This window comes from Lactuca virosa, chromosome 4 (assembly GCF_052849685.1).
Source record: "Lactuca virosa cultivar CGN04683 chromosome 4, Lactuca_virosa_CGN04683_v6, whole genome shotgun sequence".
Taxonomy (NCBI): Eukaryota; Viridiplantae; Streptophyta; class Magnoliopsida; order Asterales; family Asteraceae; genus Lactuca; species Lactuca virosa.
This window is the reverse complement of record NC_136429.1, coordinates 26,258,169-26,282,364: the sequence shown is the minus strand read 5'-3', so window position 1 is coordinate 26,282,364 and position 24,196 is coordinate 26,258,169.

The following is a 24,196-nucleotide window of genomic DNA, read 5'->3' as shown; positions in this document are numbered from 1 at the left end:
GAACTGATCGAGTCAACAATAACATATGACATATCAATGTGTTAAGTATTGAAGAGATTAAATCAAACCTTACTTTGATGATAAACCCAAGTCAGTGTCACCCGATTGGAAAACATGCAATAAATAATCTTTAAAAACTGAATGACCAAAGCTTTTTGCTAACACAACAAGTTCTCCAGTTTTTTCAACTGCAACTTTAAGCTCAGCTACCCCAACCTAGAAGCATAAAATGCTAAGTCAACTTAGCTAAGTATTGAATCCATATGTAATGAATACAATCACAAATGCAAGTGATTAATGTCATTAATGGCATAATTTGTTGCCCTTGTCTTACCTTTATTAGCACCATATATCTCGTCTCATTTCACCTCCAAAATCAACAAGGGATGTTGCTTGTTGCTGATTTGTCTTTCTTCCAACATGTCTTTGTTGTTCAACTTGTAACTTATTCGTATGCGCATAATGATTGCTTTCTGCCATAACAAACAACATTCATCATGTAAACGATATTTTTTTAAAAAAAAAACACACAAACATTTCATTCCATGATGATTTATTTATAGTTACCTTGCCATGTTGAGTGTTGGTAACTCGTAATTTTTGTGTTATTGAGCCGTTACCATTTCCAGAAAGAGAGTTACTGCTAGCAGGTTCCAAATGCAACTGAAGAAACTGTCGATTGAATGGCATATCATATTCATATCACACGGTATGTATTCAGACAACAACTAAATTAAGAGATGAATAAACATAAAACATGATTAAAGTAGTAAATGTAAATGTTATCTTTGGGACTGCTGCTTGGAAAACAAAGTCTGAATGGACAATGGTTAGAATTTAAAAAATAACTTTTTTTTACCAAAGTTTAGTATAAACTAATAAATAAATAAACATACTAGGTGGTAGAGGGGTAGGACCAAATCTGTCTAATAAATCCATCATAGGTGAAGGTGATGAAAGGCTGCCTAATGGAGTAACTGAAGTTTTAATATTATCATTATTATCTTGATTTATTGATAATATATCATCATGTGGTGTAGATGAACCATTTTGATGAGCAGTTGAATAAACATACCTCTGGGTTCCGAGTTTCAGGTCAAATTAAAAAGTCTTCACCAACCCGTGACCCAACAATAGTCAAATTAAGTCTCTGAAAAATCTCCATGTATATTACACTAAGTAAAATCGTTGCCAAAAGGGTATTATATATATATATATATATATATATATATATATATATATATATATATATATATATATATATATATATATATATATAAGCTATTAAGATCAGGTTCAAAATTCAGATCTGAAGCAAGTTTATAATATGAAAAAAGACGAAAATATACCACTGCCACATTTACATGCATGCGTATTCACAATCATACTCCTGAAGAATCTATTTCTTCGCTTGAAAGAGACTCCCTGGCACTCACAACTTCTTCTGATTCTGTAGACTCCCCATTGCTGCTGATTTCACCTAGAAGCTTCTGGAATACTAGTGAGAATCTGGAGTAATTGTAAAAACCTTGCTTTTGCTTTGCTTTATGAAAATAAAAAATACGGAGTAATTATATATTATAATTACTGTAGCTTCGATTGAACATATTATGTCTCTATGTAACATATTATGCAAGTATCCCACATACGTTTGTCTTTAATTCATATAATCTTTACTTCTATTTCTCTCAATTGAATACATCTCACAGTAATTGAACAGGAATATTGGGGGAATTTGGAGTAGGATTTAGGGGTAAATCATCTTACTTAAAGAAGAAAAGTTGAAAGGGCACAGATCATAAATTTAGAAACCAAGGCTAAATCTTAAACAAATACATGTCTTATGGTTGCAGGAGAGAAAGAAGGATCAAGGAGATATGTTGTTTACCGATTTTTTTTCACTCAATTGCTAGGACTAATGTCAGAGCACAAGGTAACATATGAATTAAGCAGCAACTTCTTTATTTATTTAACTATTTTTGACTTTTGCACACACACATATTAAACAACGTTATGTATAGAAGAATAGATACACAACAAGTTATGACAGAAAAAAGAGGTATCGAAATCTATATACTTCTCTAAGACATCATACTTGTAACAATAAGATAACACTGATATTTTAAAATTCTAGAAGGGAAATTTCACCAACTGGTTATAACTTTAGCTTCACAAAAATCCCAGGCTCAGTCGACACTAGACAATGCCACATATGTATAGATAGAACACATGAAAAAGAAAAAAACAGAGACAAATTGTCTTAACTTACAGATCATTAAGGTAAATGTGCCCTAGAAGATGAACGACATACGACCATTCGTCTTGAAATACAACGCCTTGTGAAGCAATCTACATGAAAAAAGGAAAAAGAACTTAACAGTAAGATTGAAATCAAGCCAACAGATATAAAATTAGGGTTTCAAATCTTAACCCAACACACAGTTAGTCGTAGTAGTAAGCAACGATTAGCGCACAACGATCATTACACAGATTCATATATATGTTACCCGAAGCATAAGTTGATTGCAGATATCAGCGACTTTGTCGTACGATCTTAACGCCACCGCGTCTGTGAGTTGATAGAAATCCAATGAAAAACATATATGAAAGGGGAAATTAAGATGAATAGAATTGAATAGCCAACAAGTACCTTATCCATGTAGTTATCGATTAGGGTTCGTTGATGCAGTCGACCCTTTCTGTCTCCAGCGTCCTCCCTTTCTCTCGAACGCCTTTTGTATCCGACAGAGATTCCTTCATAACTTCCACTTGCCGATGATGCTGATTATCCAGACTGGCCTTGGAAAACGACATCAACGGAGGTGAAGAGAACGCACAAAGAAACCCCTATGAGAGAGAAAATAAGAGTCGATTTGAAGCAACCGACAAATGAAATTGAAAGGTAGAGGCGCTACACTCCTTTTTTTTGTTCGTGTCACCACACATCAACATAGAGAAATCGAGGACCCCTACGGGTTTGATCTGTTCAAAAGACGGGATCAGATATTTGGTGATATTGCGATTTTGTTGTGGGAGAAAAGAGGATTGGTGATGATATTAGGGTTTTTTTGGGTATTAGAGTGATATATATATATATATATATATATATATATATATATATATATATATATATATATATATATATACATATATATATATATATATATATATATATATATATATATAGAGAGAGAGAGAGAGAGAGAAAGAGAGAGAAAAGAATGATGGAAATAAGGTAGAGGATAACAATGTCGGCCTTTCAAACTTTTGGGATTTTCGTTTCCCCCCATCTGCAAAAGAAGAGAACGCGCCTTTCTTTAAAAAAAATATAAAGCGACATTTCTAGACGACACCCATTTTTAAATAAGTGCCCTCCGTGTTTTTAATTTTTTTTGTTGGACATTAATTTTAGGGCACGCACAAAAGGGTGTCCTTTACCCTTCAAATTTTAGAAGATATGACATTATTTTTAGGGCACACGTTTTTGCGTATCGTAAATCACCGAGTGTCATTGTTTGCGCGTCATTAAAGGACTGTTTTCTAGTAGTGTTGGTCATGGGAAATAGGAAAGTGTCTCCCGTGACCAAGATTGGAGTTTATTATTTATTGCTTAGTAATGGTTTAAATTTATATTTGAATAATTGTTGTTACTCGGCCGATATGGCGAGAAATATTATTTCCTTTCACAGTTTGTATCAACAAGGTTTTACCTTTTCTTTTAATAATGAAAATGGTGGTATTTATGCTTATTGTAATGGTGTTTTTTATTTTGAAGCATTACCTTGTAATGGTATATATGAAACTGTGATGGTTGTAGATAACCTAGGAAATAATGTGTTGAATATTGATTCGTCAAATGTTTTGGAAAAGGCATGCTTGTGGCATTGTCGTCTTGGACATGTCAACAAGAAGCACGTAGCCCAACTCCAAAAGGATGGAGTCTTGGAGTCATTCGACTTGAAGTCGGATGACACTTGCGAATCTTGTTTACTTGGAAAGATGACCAAGTCACCCTTCACTGGTACTTGTGAAAGGGGTGAAGGTATGTTGGATCTCATACACACCGATGTGTGTGGACCCTTCAGAACCGCCACAAGGGATAGTAACCGCTTCTATGTGACTTTTACTGACGATTATAGTGGATATGGCTATATCTACTTAATCAACCATAAGTCAGAAACTTTTGAAAAGTTCAAAGAGTTTAAGCAGGAAGTGGAGAATCAATTGGGCAGGAAGATAAAGATGCTACGATCCGATCGTGGAGAAAAGTGTCTTAGTATCGAGTTCCTAGACTATCTTAAGGAATGTGGAATTGTTTCACAGTTGACGCCACCTAGGACACCACAGCTTAATGGTGTGGATGAGAGGTGCAACCGAAATTTGCTAGACATGGTTCGTTCCATGATGAGTCAAGCTTCGTTACTTATCTCATTCTAGGGGTATGCCTTAGAGACTGCCACCCATATCCGTAATCTAGTTCCTACCAAAAAGGTTGCCAAAACACCTCACGAGATGTGGTCAGGGAAAATTCCCACATTAGACCACATCAAAGTTTGGGGTTGCGAGACTTTTGTGAGAAAAGAATCTCATGACAAGCTCGATCCTCAAAGTGAGCGATGTATTTTCATCGGCTACCCACATAAATCCTTTGGATATCTCTTCTACAGACCGAGTGACAATGTTGTCTTCGTTGCGAGGATATGAGTCTTTCGAGAGAGAACTCATATACCAAGAGGACAGTGGGATGCAAATTGACCTTGAAGAGCTTCAAGAGTTAAGTGATGAAGGAACCTCAAACACTGGCACTCAACCCGAGGAGGAAACTCCTGTTGAACCTATTGACGAGTCATTACCTCTTCGACATTCCTCTCGAGTTAGGATGGCACCTGAGTTTTATGGCTTTCATATTACTATTGAAGGTGATACGTTTATCAGTGATAGCACACTGGTAAATTTGGATGAACCATCTAACTACAAGGAAGCCATGGCAGGCCCCGAGTCTGCAAAATGGAAAGAGGCTATGGACAGCGAGATTCAGTCCATGTATGACAATCAAGTTTGGAACTTGGTTGACAATGTACCGGGTTGTAAGACAGTCGGTGCAAATGGATCTTCAAGAAGAAGACCGACATGGATGGGAAAGTACACACATATAAGGCGCGACTGGTTGTGAAGGGATTTACTCAAACTCATGGAGTTGACTATGATGATACCTTCTCACCAGTAGCGAAGATTAAATCTATAATAGTTATGATGACCATAACTGTATTTCATGATTATGAAATATGGCAAATGGATGTCAAAACCGCTTTCCTTAATGGAAAGTTGGCTGAAGATGTTTACATGAGTCAGCTAGAGGGTTTTGTCAATGCAAAGTACCCTAATAGAGTGTGTAAACTTGAAAATCCATTTATGGATTGAAACAAGCATCTCGCAGATGGAATCTTTGTTTTGATGAGAAAGTCAAAGAGTTTGGATTTTTGAGAAGCGAGGATGAGTCCTGTGTGTATGTCAAGGCTAGTGGGAGTATAGTAAGCTTTCTGGTGTTGTATGTAGATGACATACTACTCATAGGAAATGACATCCCAACTTTGCAGGAGGTTATGTCATGGCTTGGGAAGTGTTTTTCTATGAGGGACCTTGGAGAAGCTGCTTACATCCTAGGGATAAAGATATTGAGAAACAGGAGTAAAAGACTAATAGGACTTAGTCAAAGTACATACTTGGACAAGGTGTTGAAGCGTTTCAGCACGGAGAACTCCAAGAAAGGTGACTTACCTATCCAATGCAATACCAAAGTGAGTAAGACTCAGAGTCCGAGTATAGAGACTGAGATAGCAGAGATGAATCACATACCATATGCTTCCGCAGTTGGTTCGATCATGAATGCTACGACTTGTACTCGCGCTGATGTGTCCTTTGCTTTGAGCATGGTCGGTAGATATCAAGGGAATCCTGGTAAAGCTCATTGGACTGCGGTTAAGAACATTCTTAAGTACCTACAGAGGACTAAGGATTGGGTCCTTACCCTCGGTGGGAGTGATGACTTGAGAGTGACAGGGTACAGTGACGCCAACTTTCAAACCGACAGAGATAATTTATGCTCTCAGTCGGGCTGGGTGTTTACCCTGAATGGAGGAGCAGTAACATGGAAAAGTTCCAAGCAGGAGACTGTAGCTGATTCAACATGTGAATCAGAGTACATAGCAGCAAGCGAAGCATCGAAGGAGGCGATATGGTTGAAAAACTTCATCGGAGACCTTGGAGTCATACCATCCATAAAGGAGCCTGTGGAGATTTTTTGCTATAATGAAGGGGAGGTTGCCTTAACCAAGGAACCGAGAGATCATAGTAGATCCATGCATATCGACCAAAAGTACCACTTTATAATACATCAAGTAGAAGAAGGACACCTCATGGTGAAGAGGATATCGTCAGAGGACAACCCGACAGATCCCCTTACAAAGGGACTGAACAGGGTTAAGTACTTGCAGCATGCAAGGGGCATTGGGCTTACAGACGATATTAGTTTTAGTGATTAGATAAATAGAAACTTGTAATAGCTAAATTGTAATTGACATTTGATAATTAAATAAAAGGAGTTTTATTTATAAGTAAAGTTATTGTTTTGTGTCAATTATTTACTATTGTTTCACCTTGCATGTTTTGACTTCCAGAATAATAAAATTATTCAAACTATCCACATTTGATCATACGTTGGAAGTAAGTATGAAAGAAGACTGTCATGAGTTGGCTTGTAGATTGTCTAAGGCATTAGACATAGCAAAAGTGTGCTACACCATTCATGATTGCTCCTCAAATAAGATTTGAGTATTGGATTCAACCCGCGCTCACCTGAATCACTTCATGGAATTTATCACGAGTGATTGTGAGACGATAATATCATATAATCTTCAAACCAAGATATATGAGTTGTTGACTATGATTTGGTTGTGTATTGATGGCTTGAAACCACATCAGTAACTTGATGTTATAAAACGTGTCGTTGTGCATGATTTGATGAGTAGTTAGTACAAGCATATAATGTCGAAGTTTATCTGTTCCTTGTATCCTAAGAGGATTAAAAGTGTTATCTTGGGCCCCTTGATGATTATGTTTTAACTATGTGCTGAGCCCGGTCAGAACTAAATTGATGTGTTCAGTTATGTTCTATGTCAGACGAATCGGAAATCGGGAAACAAAATTGCAGGACAATAAGTATGACTATGTTCCATGTATTTGTCTGCATAGATATCTTGAGAACAAAGGAATATATAATCCCTTATCTAAAGGACGAGTCACTGACTGGGTCAGAGTTCGACATCGGCTTTTGAAAGCTTACGATTGCTAATCGGATCCTGAAGTTGCATTGATAGTTATAGTTTTAAGACTTATCTAAGTTGGAGACTGTTGGATTTGGTGTCTAAGACCATAACTATAACTGGGATGTACTTGACCCGATTGTAGCATGGTCCTTTTGGGTTGCCTTCATCAGTGCAATTTGATAGGATGGACTTTTGAGAATAAGGTTATTTTTGATTTGCTAATATATTATAAGTATAATATATTAATTGAGAAATCATATTGTTTAATTAGTATTGATCAATAATTAATTTGGAATTAATTTTGTGATCAAAAGAGACTAATTAAATATATGGGGATTGATTATGTAAATCAATGATTCTTATAGTGTGGGCCAACGATCCATGATTGTTTAGATGGGCTAAACCAATGAGATAATCCATGGAGGTTAACCCATGGAGCATAAGAATGTGAAAGGTCATGGAGCATTAGGGTTTACATGAATGTAACCCTAGCTTAGTAACACTATAAAAGCATACCCCTAGTCCCAAAATCGGCTACCCCATTCATTCTAAGAGAGTGAAGTTGATTTTGTGCTAAGTAACTTATTCTATCAAGCCTCCTCTTGCATTTGGTGTTTGTGAACCATTAGAGGCATCACACTTGAGGTGCTCAAGCTTTTGAAGGCCAATAACTACAAGTCCTACTAAGAGGTAAATTATCTAACTAGTTTTATTGTTCAATTGTATGCTAGTTAGGGAGAATGCTTTGGAAAAATTGAAAAATGCATGTATAATTAGAGAAAACATAGATCCAAAGAATTTAGGGTTGCATGTGCACCATAGGAATGTTATAGTGCTCAAAACCCAACAATCACATTCTCCCCTCATTGAAGGAATTTCGTCCCGAAATTTAACTGATAGTCGGGGTGTTTTCGAACAAGTGAGGGTACTTGATCTTTATATGATCTTCCCGCTCCCATGTATACTCTGGTCCTCGTTTAAAGATCCATCGTACCTTAACTATGGGAATACGACTCTTTTTGAGTCTTTTGACCTCGTGGTACATGATTTCAATTGGATCCTCGATAAGGTCGAGTTTGGTATTAACCTAAATTTGAATTTCCTCGAGAGGAATGACAAGTGTATCATCAGAGAGACACTTCTTGAGATTTTTACATATGGAAGACATCGTGAACACTGCTGAGTTCTTGGGGCAACTTGAGCTAGTAGGCTACTGGACCGACCCTTTCAAGGATCTCGAATAGTCCTATAAACCATGGATTAAGCTTACCCCGCTTTCAAAACCTGATGAATCCTTTCCAAGGAGAGACTTTAGCATTACCTTTTCTCCAACTTGGAATTCAAGGGGCTTGCATATGACGTTAATATATCTCTTTTAGCGACTACAAGCGGTCGTCAGATGCTCTCTGATTTGCACAATATTCTCATCTGTCTCATGGATGATCTCTAGTCTTGTTAGCAAAGTATCTCCCATGAGTTCCTTTGCTAATTATGTATCACCGACTTCTGCCCAACATATCGATGATCGATACTTCCAACCATAGAAAGCCCCAAATGGCGCAAACTTAATGCTACTATGATAGATTTTATTATATGAGAACTCGATCAATGGTAGATGTATATTCCATGCATTTCTGAAATCTATCACACAAGATCTGAGCATATCCTCCATCATCTGGATTGTTCTTTCACTTTGACTGTCGATCTAGGGATGATAGGCGTGCTCATATCCAGGCAGGTACCAAGAGATTTCTGTACACTTCGCTAAAATTGAGAGGTGAATCTATTATCTTTATCTGAGATAATGGATAACGGTACCCCATGTAATATGACTATCTCTCGTAGGTACGTCCTGGTCAACTTTTCCATTTTATCTATCTCCTTCATTGGTAGGAAGTGGGAAGACTTGGTCAATCTGTCAACCACTACCCATATAGTGTCGTAGCCACTAGATGTCTTAGGCAGCTTTGTTACGAAGTCTATCACAATCTGTTACCACTTTCAATCGAGTATTTCTGGTTGTTTTAATAATCCCGAGGGATTTTGATGTTTTGCCTTGACTTTAGAGCAATTCAAATACTTGCTTATATATGTATCAATTTCGGCCTTCATGTATGTCCACTAATAAAGACTCTTCAGGTCGAAGTACATATTGTCTGCTTTTGGATGAACGGAGTATCTTGTTTTATGAGCCTCGTCTATGAACAGTTTCCTGGTATCGCCAAAATTCGTAACCCAAATCCATTTCATGAAGTATCTTGCTCCATCATCCCTGAGTTCGAGTTGTTTCTCTATTCCTCGCATACACTCTGTATCGATGTTTTCTTTCATAAGAGCATCATGTTGGGCACCTCAAATATGGGTGGTCAAATTAGAATGGATGGTCATCATGAGTGCTCTAACTCTGTGAGATTTGACTCGTTCTTTAAGGCTCAAGGCATCAGCCATTACTTTGGCTTTTCCAGGATGATAGTGGATCTCACCTTCATAATCGTTCAGAAGCTCTAACCATCTTCCTTGCCTTATATTGATCTCTTTCTGATTGAAGATGTGCTGAAGACTCTTGTGGTCCGTGTAGATAGTGCACTTGGTCTCGTAAAGATAGTTGCGCCATATTTTTAAGGAGAAAAATACAACTCCCAACTCTAGGTCGTGGGTGTGTAGTTATTCTAATGCACCCTGAGCTTTTTTGAGGCGTAAGCTATGACTTTTTCTCTTTGCATCAGTACACATCCTAGCCCTTGATGTAAAGCATCACAGTATACGACGAAGTCATCAATGTCTTCTGGAAGGGATAGTATTGGTGTGCTACGTAATATTTCTTTCAGTTTTTGGAAGGCGGCCTCTTGTTCATCTCCCCAAACAAAATTTATCTCCTTCTATGTTGACGTTGTGAGAGGTTTGGCTATTATAGAGAAGTTCTCAATGAATCTCCTATAGTAGCTTGCGAGGCCTAGGAATTGACACACTTTGGTTGGTGTCTTGGGTGCTTCCCAGTTCTTTATTGCCTCAATTTTGGAGGGATCGATATGGATTCCTTTACTACTTACCACGTGCCCGAGAAAATGTACTTCTCTAATCCAAAATTTACATTTAGAGAATTTGGCGTACTGTTTCTCTTTTCTCAACAATTCTAGGATCATTCGTAGATGCTTTCCATGCTCTTCCTTGGTTTGTGAGTATATTAGTATATCATCGATGAATACTATCACGAATTTATCCAAGTAGGGCTTGCAAACACGGTTCTTGAGATCCATGAAACCAGCTGGGGAATTGGTCAATCCGAATGGCATAACCAAGAACTCGTAATGACCGTAACGAGTTTTGAACGCGGTGTTTGGATGTCCTCTTCCATCACTCTAAGTTGATGATACCCCGATGGTAAATTGATATTCGAGAAATAACTATATCCTTGAAGTTGATTAAAAATTTCATCTAATCCGGGAAGTGGGTATCGATTCTTGATGGTCAGTTTATTCAACTCTCGGTAGTCGATACACATTTAAAAATATCCATCCTTATTTTTGACAAACAACATTGGCGGTCCCCCTCGGCGAGAAGCTTGGTCTGATAAAGCCTTTGTCAAGAAGTTCCTATACTTGGCTAGAGAGCTCTTGCATTTCAGACGGTGCCAATCTATAAGGAGACTTTTCTTCTGGTGCTTCTCCTAGAACTAGATCAATTCTAAATTCGACTTGACGTACTGGCGGTAGCCCATGTATATCCTCAGGAAATACATTAGGTTAATCACACACCTGAGGTACATCCTCTTGATATCTTTACTTTTCTCTTTCTAATCAACGATGTGGGCTAGGAAGGCGTAACACATCTTCTATAGGTACTTCTTTTCATTCATACAGGAAATAATCCTAAGGTTCTTACTAGGTTTGTCTCCACAGACAACTAATTTTTTGAGGGGATAACAAATCCATGCCTATTATGACATCGAAGCTTCCGATGACCATATGAATAAGGTTGATGTGAAAAGTATGATTATTTAACGTTAATGTGCAATTCTCTAATAATTCTTGGGTACTATCGATTTTCCCATTATCCATTTCTACTATATAAGTTTCCATAAGTTTACTGAGGGATGGTTCAATAATTATCTAAACTTAGGAGTGATATAGCTTTTATCGGCACCGAAATCAAAAAGTATATTGACGTATAGGTTGTTAATTATGAACGTACATGTAACCACATTGGGATCCTAGATGGAATCCATGAATCCTATCACAAATGCCCTCCCTCTGGCATTTCCACTTTGATCTCTCAAATTTGGGAAACTTTTCTTAAAATGCCCTGTTTCTCCACACTCGTAATAGGCTCTATTTCTGGTAGCTGTTGCAGTTCCTTGATTCACAACAGGTGTTGACGTAGATGCTGAAGACCTGCATTTTTGAGCAAGGTGGTCCTTCCTGCCATAATTATTGCAAACCTATCAAGCTCATGTATGATGACAGTGACATTGGTTTCACTTAGGGATATTCCCCGTATACGGTCTTGGGGTGGTAGCCTCTGTTGTGGTCGTTAGAGTAATAACATACGCCTTCATCGCTCCATGTCGCTTCTCATATGGTTTCCTTGCCCTGCCCCTGGTATCTCTCCGAAACTTCCTTTTGTTACTCCCAGACTTTAGGAGGTCAGCCTTCTGAACCATCGTGCCACGAAATATGTCCTGATTTGTCAAGCATTAAGCCGGTCGTTTAGCACTATCGAAAGATGTTGGTTTAGAAGTGGTGGCTAGTCCTTATATAGGGTGAGGCATCCCCCAAATGTATCTTTCAATCTTTTGGTATTCCAGGGTTATCATTCCAGGGCACAGGGTGGGGATCTCATTAAAATAGTTGGTGTAAACAGGCACATCAGCTTCCTTCATTGTCAAATTCCATAGTTCTTGCTCCAGTTTCTACATCTCTTCACGAGGAAAGTACTCCTTAATCATGAGTTGCTTAAGTTCACTACAAGAAATGGAATTAGCACTGTTAATGCCCACAGTCTTCATGTGACTGTTCCACCATGATAAAGTTGAATCCACCAAGGTGCAAGTGGCGAATTTTACTTTGCAGTCTTCTAAAAAGAAACTGATTTCAAAGATATACTCCATTTTCTCTACCCACCTAGTTAATCCAACCACACCATCATTTCCATAAAAAGATTTATGCTTGTAATTTATGAAATCTTTATACGAGCAGGCCCTTGGTGGACCTCGATTTTCGCTCTGATAACTGTCACATCTAGTTCCTCCAACCGACCCCGCATTCCTAATGGCTTCATAATTGGCCATCATGTCTATGACGTGTTAGGCTACTAGTGCTTCTATAGCAGCTGGATTCTGATGGGTTTTAAGCACTATAACAATCATATGGTGCACATACAACCCTAATGCTTTGGATCTAAGTTTTCTCAAGTTATACATGCAGTTTCATTTCATCCAAAGTATAAAGCCTAACTAGCATACAATTGGAGATTTACAACATAAAACCTAGTTTGATGAATACCTCTTAGTTGTAGCTTGTAGTTCTTGGCCTTTCAAGAGCTTAGTACCTCAAATGTGATACCTCTAATAAGTTACAAACACCAAAAGCAAATGTAGGATAATGAGAGAGAGAGAGAGAGAGGCTAGGAGGCACCAAAAATCAGCTAGGGTTTCATCTTGGAAGTCTTGGCCGATTTTAGGGGTGCTAGGGTTACATTTATAGTGTGGAATTCCTAGGGTTTTAACTTGTAAACCCTAATTCACCATGGACTCTTCACATTTGATAGGCCCTTTGGACTAACTCTTCATGGACTCTCACATAGATTTAGTCCACCTCTTATCAACATGGATCATTAGCCCAAACTATATTTATTACTGATTTACCTAATCAGTCCCCGTTAATTTAATCAATTTCTTTTGATCACCAAATTAATTCCAAATTAATTCTTGATCAATACAAATTAAATAATATGACTTCTCAATTAATATATATTATTCATATAATATATTAATAAATCACAAATAACCTCTTTCTCAAATATCCATCCTATCAAATTGCTCTGGTGAAGGCAACCCAAAAGGACCATGCTACTATCAGGTCAAGTACATACCAATTATAGTTATGGGCTTAGACACATGATCCAACAGTCTCCCACTTGGATAAGTCTAATAACTATAACTACAAATGCAATTTCAAATCCGATTAGCAATCGTAGCTCTTAAAAGCCGCTGTCGAACTCTGATCTTATCAGTAACGCGTCCTTTGGATAAGGGATCAAATATTCCTCTGTTCTACAAGATATCTTATAGACATGAGACATGGATTATAATCATTCTCTCTCAAAAGCCGTTGTCAACTATGATCAATAACGCATCCTTTAGATAAGGGATCATATATTCCTCCATTCTACAAGATATCGTATGAACTTAGACATGGATTATAATCATTCTCTCTGTTCATGTGTTGTTTCCCGATTTCCGATTTAAGATGAAAGACTAATTGAACAAATCAAATCAGTCCAGGCTTGGCCAAGCGCTTAGGGTGTCATCACTAAATCATCGAGGGGCCCACATATATCGCTTTTATCCCATTAAGGGTAAAAGGAACAGATAAACTTTGACTCATATGCTTGTACTATTTACACGTCAAATCACACACAACAATACGCTTTATAACATCAAGTTACTGATGCGTTTACGCATTATTAATGTGCAACCGAATCGTAAACTACAACTATATGTCTCTGTTTGAAGAATATAAGATATTATCATCTCACAATCACTCGTGATAAAATCCATGAAGTGATTCATGTGAGCGTGGGTTTAATCCAATACTCAAATTCCTATTTCAGGAGTACTCATGAACACCGCATCAAACATTTGCTATGTCTAAGCTTTTAGACAATCTACAGACAGATTCATGACAACTTTTCCTCATTACTTACTTCCAAAGTATGATCGACTGTGGATGTTTGAATAACCTAGTTATTCGGGAGATAAAACATGTGAAGTGAAACACAAGAATAATTTAATCCAATATGGTCTCAAAACTTTTTAATATAAATAAAAACACTTATTATTTAATCACCAAATCGATTACACATTATTCATTGTATAATTGTTTCGACTAATCAACTTAATACTTGAATTAAAAACAATAGTTATCCCATGCTCTAAACATGCACACTATGTTTACCTATGGTCATTTCTTTGTGAAACAGATCAATTGGAAACATTTCCAATGATACTCATTTCACAATTCCAAATCCTTATCATAAGTGTAAGAATACCAAATTCTTCCACTATTAGAATGTGTAAGATTCTAAGCTATTATGCAATGATCATTTTGTAATGACTAGGAACCAAAGTCACAGAGACTTTGCCAATTACAAAACATTCCATTGGAGATTGTTACAAGACAATTCCATAGATACGAAGTCTCATATTCAAAGTACATTCCTTTGAGCATCCTTCTTGCTTAAAAGTTTCTACACATAGATTCTTAATATCCAACTCCCATTATGGAAACATTTCCATATTTTCCATATGATAATTCATTCTTAATAGAATCCCATTTATTCATGATTATGTCAATATGGGCCATCCATTACTATACTTCCAACTGCCCATAAGCGACCAATTCTTACCGAACCTTAGATCGTCCTTGACAGTTGTTTAATTACTTTAGTCATATCCGGTTCTGGTCCTTTTTCCCTCTTAATGCCCTAGGCATTTGGAAAATCAGAACAGACGAATATTATAACATATGCAATCGATCCTATACCCGAAGCATATGGGATACGATTCTTAATAAAGATATGATACTTTACCAATCTCTCATTGTAATATTTCCATATATGGAATTTCCAACGTTGAAAGATTTCAACTTGTTATTCATATATGCTTCATGACTAAGTTCGATTAATACTTCAATCTAAACTTTTTAGATTCGAAATAAAGTATAAGTATCCTCTCCCTTACCCTAGCAAAAATTTTCAAACTCTGCAACTTTGCAAATCAAAACTTTGTTTCTATAAATAGCATTGGTAACTCGCAACACCTATCATAATGATAATGCTCCCACTAGCGCAATAATTCTGTCCTTACTAGCATAACACTTATGCTCCCACTAGCTTTGACATGTATCTAGAAATCAGCTGGACTTCTAGAAATCAATACTTATTGACTTTTTTTACCAAAGTTCAGATTTCTGATACGTGGTTCTCTGTTAAGAAACATTCCTTGACAAACAAATATTCAAGAGTTAGTGTGGGATCTTATCAAGATAACACTTCAATTAATTGGTCTTAGTTGGTCTTTGTTTTATCCTAAAACATCACAACTACCATTTTCAAATGTGCAAAAGTAAGAAGACATTTCTACTCCACATTTTATGAGGCGTTGTAAACCTACTTAGAACATGTCACTCAAGGTACAACTTGGAGTAACTTAGAGTATGATTCTAAAACTCGATTTTGGAACGAAGTATGATTCATCTTCTTGATTTAACCATTTCAACAATTCCCGATTCCTCTTCTTAGCCATATAAGTGCACTAAGGTGTGCTTAGAGGATCAATTGTGACATGACTCCACAATAATTAGGATGATCATAAAACACGATACTAAAGTATTCTCGTTTCCTTTCAGATTGGAGAAACTTTTATCTTTCTGCCTAATTTGATTCTTCTTATTCGTTCTGCTATACTTTGAATCTTTTCAAGGTATCAAAATTATACTTAATCTTGTGAGCATAATCATATTTACTGGACTTCCAGTAAATCATGACGAATAGACTTTATCGCCCTTTGTGGTGAATCTGACCAGTTCACATCAATGTGTACTAGATCCTTTAGTCTTTCACTTGACATACATACTTATGTAAACAAGGAATTAGTCCTAATTTTCCCAAGTATCAAGATTTTAATACATCACATAATTCCAATCATATGTTGCACACAATCATTTCATAATGTAACACAATTAAATTGTGAAATACCAAAATTTTCCACATATATACATAAGTTTTGATTACAAGTACAAATTTTTACATCGTGATTTCTGTAATCATGCAAATGAGGTGGTTGGAACAGGAAAAGTATGCTATCTTACACCAAAAGAAATAGCAAGTGTACTACTAACTCGATTATGGAATTTTCCATAACCCCAACCCAAAAATACTACTCTAGCAGTCCTTGCTAGAGCCAACTACCAAAATCCGAAATAAACAACCAACAGTGCCAACAACTGCGCCACTTGATGATATAGAAAGTCGATCACCATGTCTGAGGCGTACGTTATCGCCTCAGATACTGTCACTCTCTCCTATAAGATCTCCATATCAATCTTTATCTCCTCCTTCAGGATCTACGACATCAGGATCTGTGATAGAACCTCCTATATGTGGTCATAGGCATGTAAGATCCTCAACTCATCGAATTCTCTACCGTACTCTAGATCTCGGACTCTACCAGTCATCAGCCTCACCCCACGCCTCAGTGAACTAAGCTCCTCCTCCGCATGGTATATCATATATCCATGATGTTCTATGCGCGGGACGGGCATTGATATCACCTGCTCCACCAGAGTGTCAGGGATGGGAGAAGGTGCAAGTGCTCGGTAAGACTCACCCACCTCGTAGTGGAATCATGTGTTGTCCTCCATACGCCACTCCCTAACTTGGGGAGTCCATGGAAAATCAGGGCATGGTCTCTTCGGAGATAATGGTGATGATGAGGGGGAGATAGCTCTTTTCTTGGATGGTATAGGGGTAGATTATATATATATATATATATATATATATATATATATATATATATATATATATATATATATATAAGGGTTTACATCATTGTTCGTGGTAAAAGCATAACAACGCTAAACAACAAATGAGACTTCCAGACACTTCCTTCATAACTCCTTCCTTCACATTGCTACCTCCACAACTCTTTTTCATGAGAATACATGTGGTCTGAAAACTTCAACATAATGTTGGTGAATTCACAGGTTTTTGTATTTTTATACTTAGGATAGTTTTATCATTTAAGTTTTTCGATGAAATTCTATTTTTCATGACTTTACTGTGAAGGATATATTACCCCGTTCATACTATCATATTAATTCTCTTTAAATATTTTCACTCCTTTTTCTTATTGTTACATATTATTACAAATTCTAGGCGTTCCCCTCTAGATAGTTTATTTTATTAAGGTTGGCCGAACATTTGTTACAATGAGTTCCTATAATCGAGCCTTTGACTTGATATTTTCCCCGCACAACACGTCATTTGGCGTCGTAATATAGTTTAGAAAGTTATGCATGCTGTGATTCGACGATCATGGTTGTAGCTAGCAACCGCAGGTGGGGGTGTCAGCCCCGTATAGATCTATACATATCTTTCCTCCTCACTTAAGATTTGACGATTGTAGGCCGGGGTTAGCTGAATTGTTGTTCTCATTTAACAACTGATTTGTTTAACTTTATAGTATGTTTTATCGATCTTGATTTCTTTAGTTTTCTTTTGTTGTGATCCTCTTTCATAATTATACTGGTACGTGTGTGTGTGTGTGTGTATATATATATATATATATATATATATATATATATATATATATATATAATTATCGGAGTTTTTGATATTTTTGATAGGATATTAGGGAAGAATAACAACTAGGTACAATGCTTATCCTAAGGTTTGCCCAGCGTGACAACTAGACACTATGTTCCCCTATTGAATTTTTTAGAATAATGACTAGGTATAATATTATCGTATAGCTTTGGGCAGAGTTGCTACCAGGTATAATATCATCTTATGGTTTTGAGCAACATAACGACTACGCATAATATTATTCCTAAAATTTTGGCAGGGTGACTACCAAGCATAATATCATTCTAACGTTTCATGCATTTCATAAACTATTGATATATTAAAAATAATAATATTTTTTATAATTGATAATGTAGCATTATAACATGTATTCCCCCTCCCTCCCTCCCTCCCCTCCCTCCCATCCCTTCCCCCCTCCCCCCCGCGCGTAAAACTTTTAAAAACAGGTAGAAGTGAGGCCTTGAACTCACCCTAGTAGCGTGGATTGTGGAAGTAGGGTAGCTTCAGGACTCGGGAGCTCGGAGACCTCTTGCAAACTGATGCGTGTCGAACAGATGGAGAGAGAGACTTTGAGAGAGTGTGCAGAATTGGGTCTCCATACACCTCTATTTTAGCATGGTTTTGGACAGCACGTCGCGCTTTTTGGGGTGCACACCGCAAAAAATGCACCGTGGCTCCAACCGGGCAGTGCCAGGTGTCACTCTCACACTGGGTCACGTCATCTGCAATCTTCATGAATCTTGTGTCAGTGTGCGCGCCGCACATGGCGCACACATATTAATGTTTTTGAAAAAAAATTATCTCTTGTGTACGAGCTCCGTTCTTTACCCTATTTATTCTCACGCGTTGCTCTCGTCTAGTACTACAACTCTCTTTTAGGTCGTTTTGACAAATTTTAACTTTCATCTTTTGGCCTAACGGGGGTATCCATAAATGATTTATAAAAATCATAACTTCCTCGTACGAGCTCCGATCCTGACATTTTTCATCTCAAAATTCTTATATCGAGGAGTACTACGACTTTTCTTTTTGTAACGTTAGCCAAAACTTAACCGATCTCTTTGCACTATTTTTACGTCGTAAAACTATTTACGTTGTTGTTTTTTTTATTTCTAGTAAAAACCATAAGTTCTTCATACTAAGTCGAATTTTTACGAAGTTTATATTTTTGAAATCACATTGTCGTGTACTTCCCAAATATGTTAACCAGTCCCTATGATGACATGACTTTTCGCGAACTATTTTTTAGTCTAGTCGTCGCATTATTCATATATGTAAGAGCGTATTTGAATATATTTATCAATATAATGAAATATTACATTGTTTCCCTATTACATTCATTCTTAGACATGGATTTTGTCTTTAGGGATGATGATGAGATGGTCGTGGATGAGAGGTCAACCCCCATCGTTGGTCATGCTACTGAAGTTTATGTTGATACAAAATGAGGCGAGACTATTTTATGCATCCAGTTGGACTATTTGGGAAGGGGATTATAACATTGATTATCGACCGATCACTTTGTCAGTCAATCTGATCGCTTTGTCAGTCACTGTGATGTGACTTCCGACTGATTTGGCTCCGTCATGGTTGGACCACTCAATATTTTTTTATTATGGAAAATGTTTTGAGGAAAGAGAAGAGCCTAGTTGATGATACCACTTGGCTATAACAAGAGCTTGTTGAGAGGTGGAGGCAAGTAATTCAGCAAAAGAGCTTTAGCAATAATTGTGAAATTGAGTTGGCCTGTTCCACTTTGACTACACATAAGAAGATTACGGTTGAAGTAAGTCGGGATCGCAAAGCTTCAAGGTGTAGAGTGTGAGTGTCCATGTGTTAGTAGATAATGACATATTAAAGGATCGTCTTGCCATTATGGAGGAGAAAGCACAATCTCGAGCCTAAGAGCTTTATTCAACCTAAAAACAGGCTGCTAAGCTTCAAGGTTTGTTACGAGAGTTGTCTATGAATAAGGAATATATATATGTGCATACGGTGGCCTTATAGGAGGCTATTGTCTTAGATGTGTAACAAATAAGGAGCTTGAAGGTAAGGTAAAACAAATTTCAAATGGACCTTTCATGGGTGCTTCAGTAGGGATCTCTCTTTGTTTTGAAAAGGTGCTACAGTCTGCCCTGAAAATTCGCCTAAAACCTAGAGGTAAATGGAGAGGATAAGGGTGAATAAGCTACCTAGCTTCACTCTTCCTTAAGGAACAACCTTACGATCTTCATTATATCTTCAAAATCCATTCTAGTATTCAAATGACAGAGAAGAGGGAATAATGGCATATAAGTTTAAAACATTATCCTTTTTACACTTATGATCCATCTACTTTTAAGTTTCTCAATAAGCTCCCTAAGTTGTTTCTATTTAACCCAAAAAGTTATGATTCTTCTGCTTAAAACCTAAGCAAACAGTTTCTTAACATGTTTGACTCCAAATAAGTCAAGGAAAGATCAAATCTCAGTTTCTCGAATTTGCAAATTTAGTTAGGGGTGACCATGGTGCGGTTCGGTGCGGTTTTTAACCAAAGTCGAACCGAAAACCGCAACTTCGGTTTTTTAAAGTTTAGAAACCGCACTGTTCGGTTTTTATGCGGTTTTTTGTCATTTTTTTGTTTCTGTTTTGCCTTTTTACTAAAAATCAGGTAACTCAGCGAGTTACTTTGACTCAGATGAGGAGTGCTAATCATTTCTTGAGAAACTTTATATAGAGATTAGGAGAGCAAGGTTTTTCATCCCCAACAATGTGAGACTCCTAAAAAATGTGGGTTAAAAGCCATAGACCTCTTATATGAAAGGTGAGAATGGTGAAGGTTTTAACTCAAAGGCAATGTATGATGCTCTTATAAGGTTGGCAAAATTAAATCCCAACTGATATCTTGGAGATGAACCGATACCACCACCTTTTGGTTTGAAATCAAATGACATAACCACTCATACAATACGCTTCTAATGCTTGAATTAATACGAATTAAATATAATATTTGTTTCACAAGTACATGCGATAATATCAATTCATGTATTCAAAAAGTGATACTATCATCACTAGTACTCTTTATATTTTAAATGCTAAAAAATATCATAAACATTATTTGTTCTCGTTAATCCTATTTTGACCTTCTACACCTTTGGAACATTTAAATTCACCAATATTTATATATCTTATATATTTTTTAATATTTTTTCCATTTAAGTATATATTTTATTTTTATTATATTTTATTTTGTTTTTTTTTTTCAAAAGTTAAATTGTACCGAAACGAGCAAAACTTTTACCCTAATTGTGAGGGAAAAAGAACTATAAATATGTTTCTATGATGGATAGAAAAGTACATTTTCCATATTAGTAGAAAAACACAAGTACATTTATAAAGGTAAAAATGTACAAACTATTATGGTAAAGAAATATAAATAAGTTTTTATTAGACTCGAGGGTGTGTGTGGAAAACTTATCTTATTTTTTGCATTCCACGTCATCTTTTCTTCCATTTTTTTTCTTACCAAAAGTTAGGGTGTGTGCGGGAATGATCTTTCACTCTTTTTAAGATTTATAAGGGATAATGACTTAAAAGAGTAATATATTTTTCGATTTATATACATTTGGTCACTGAGTTTTTTTTCGTCCACATTTACCCCCTTCAACTTGTTAAACTGTACACATTCAGTCCTTATGACCGATTATTCCAGGTTAGCCGAGAAAAATGACTTAATATGGTAATATATTTCTCATTTTGTACACATTTAGTCCTTAATATTTTTGTACACATTTAGTCCTGAATATTGTTTTGTTTCAAAATAAGTTTTTTTTACTCATTCAGTACTTATGAATGATTTCTTTAGGTTTTTCTCACGACATCTTACGTGAGACAATCATTGATGAGATGTTTGAGGCTGTTGATGCTTAAATCCATCGCGATCTCGACTGCTTGGTTGCGTAGGTGTTGTGGGTTGGCTTAGGTCTTGTATTCTGAACGTTGCAACTTCTTCATACGATATCAGATTTTAATGATTTTTATATCCACATGTTTGTTTTTTGAGTCTACTACAACTTTCGTTCAGATTACTCCAGTTAAAATGTAATATATTTTTACTTACGATTTTATAAAAAAAAAACATCCATACATGTGTTCATAAAAATGTATGGATATAAAGATCGTAAGTGTAAATATATATTACTTTTAACGGGAGTAATCTAAACGAAAATTGTAGTAGACTAAACTAAGAACGCATGGATATAAAGATCGTTAAAATCTGAGATCGTATGAAGAAGATATGATGTTCAGAACACATGACCTAAGCAACCAAGTAGTCGACATAGCGATAGACATAAGCATCAAAAGCCCCAAACACCTAATTAATGATTGTCCCACGTAAGATGTCGTGAGAAAAACCTAAAAAAATCATTCATAAGTATTGAATTAGTACAAAAACAAAACTGACTTATTTTGCAACAAAAAAAATATTAAGGAGTAAATGTGTAAAAAAATATTAGGACTAAATGTGTACAAAATGATAAATATATTACCCTATTAAGTCATTTTTACCGGCTAACCTGGAGTAGCCGGTCATAAAGACTGAATGTGTACAGTTTAATAAGTTGAAGGGGTAAATGTGGACAAAAAAAAAAAAATTCAGTGACCAAATGTGTACAAATCGAAAAATTAATATAATTTTTTTAAAAATAATTAGTAAACATAAAAAATACTTCTATATATATATATATATATTAAATCTAAAGGAAGTTAGCAATAGTAACTTTTATGTATTTAGGTTTTTGCCACAAATGTTTAGTGAATTTGACACTTTTAGTCCTTCAAGTGAAAACTTTTACAATTTTGTGTTTTGATTAAGTTTTTGTGCTTTTAGGGTTTCGCCACAAATCTTTAGTAACTTTGACACTTTTCGTCCTTGCAGTGAAAAGTTTTATATTTTGGTGTTATTGCCACAAATCTTTAATGAATTTGACATTTTTAGTCCTTATAGTCAAAACTTTTACATTTTGACATAAAAAACACAAAAAACCTCCTTTAGAATTTTGCCACCATATTTTCTCAACTTTGGCAACTTTCACATTATTGCCACAACATTTTTGGATTTTCTCCACCAGTGTCCCTTCTTTTGGTTGTCGTACACTTTGGACATCTAATTTTAGGGGTTGTCGACTTTCTCTCCTATTTGCAGTGATTTGCACTTTCAGCACGTATTTTTTAAAGTTTGCCATTTTCCCCATATCACCCCAAAAGCGGCGTAGCCGCGACTTCTTTGCTAGTTAAAATTAAAAACATTTTATTCAAATAAAAATTACATAAAAAGATACATTAAAATAACCAAGATTAAAAATTAAATAAAAAACTAGAAAACAACAAATATTAAAAAAACACAACCTGGAAAACATTTTTTTTTTTTTGGAGATAATATGTAGAAATTGGTTAGAAATAATGTTGGGATGAGTTCGTTTTTATAGTGGGAAAGAGATTAAAAAAAATTATATATATATATATATATATATATATATATATATATATATATATATATATATATAACACTAATAAAAGAATAGTTATTAGTGCCACTTGTCATTTTTTCATAATTTACGTTTTTTAAATGCTCTATAAAAATGACATTTGACATTTTTTCATCATTTTTTATGTTTTAAAAATATTGATGTTGATAATAAGTTAGATAATTATTTATTTGATTCCTGATTTTTAGGAGAAATTTAAATTCATCTTGAATAGCTTTCGAATATAGTTGTCGATAATTAACTGTATTTCTATATTGAAAATCCTTAAAAATCATGTTTAATTAATAATTTATTGAAAATAGTTGATTAACAATTGTGAGTTTTACTCTAAAAATTTAATTATTTGTGCGACTGAGGCTATAACCTTATATATATATATATATATATATATATATATATATATATATATATATATATATATATAGGGCTAGGTTATAATGTGGATGGACAACTATTGTGCGGACGTGTGGACAGTGCTATTGTATGAGAATTACTAAAATAATAAGATGTTTAGTATTGTGCGGACATGTGGACAACTATTGTGCATTGTCCACACGTCCACACAATAGATGTCAACCCTCATTTGAACATAGCTCTCTCTCTCTCTCTCTCTGTATATATATATATATATATATATATATATATATATATATATATATATATATATATTATGATTTGTATTTTTTTTTCAATTTTTTTAAGATGTCCTCCCGAGTCCTCACCGAAAAAAAAGTCTTCACTGGAACCAGATGTTGGTGA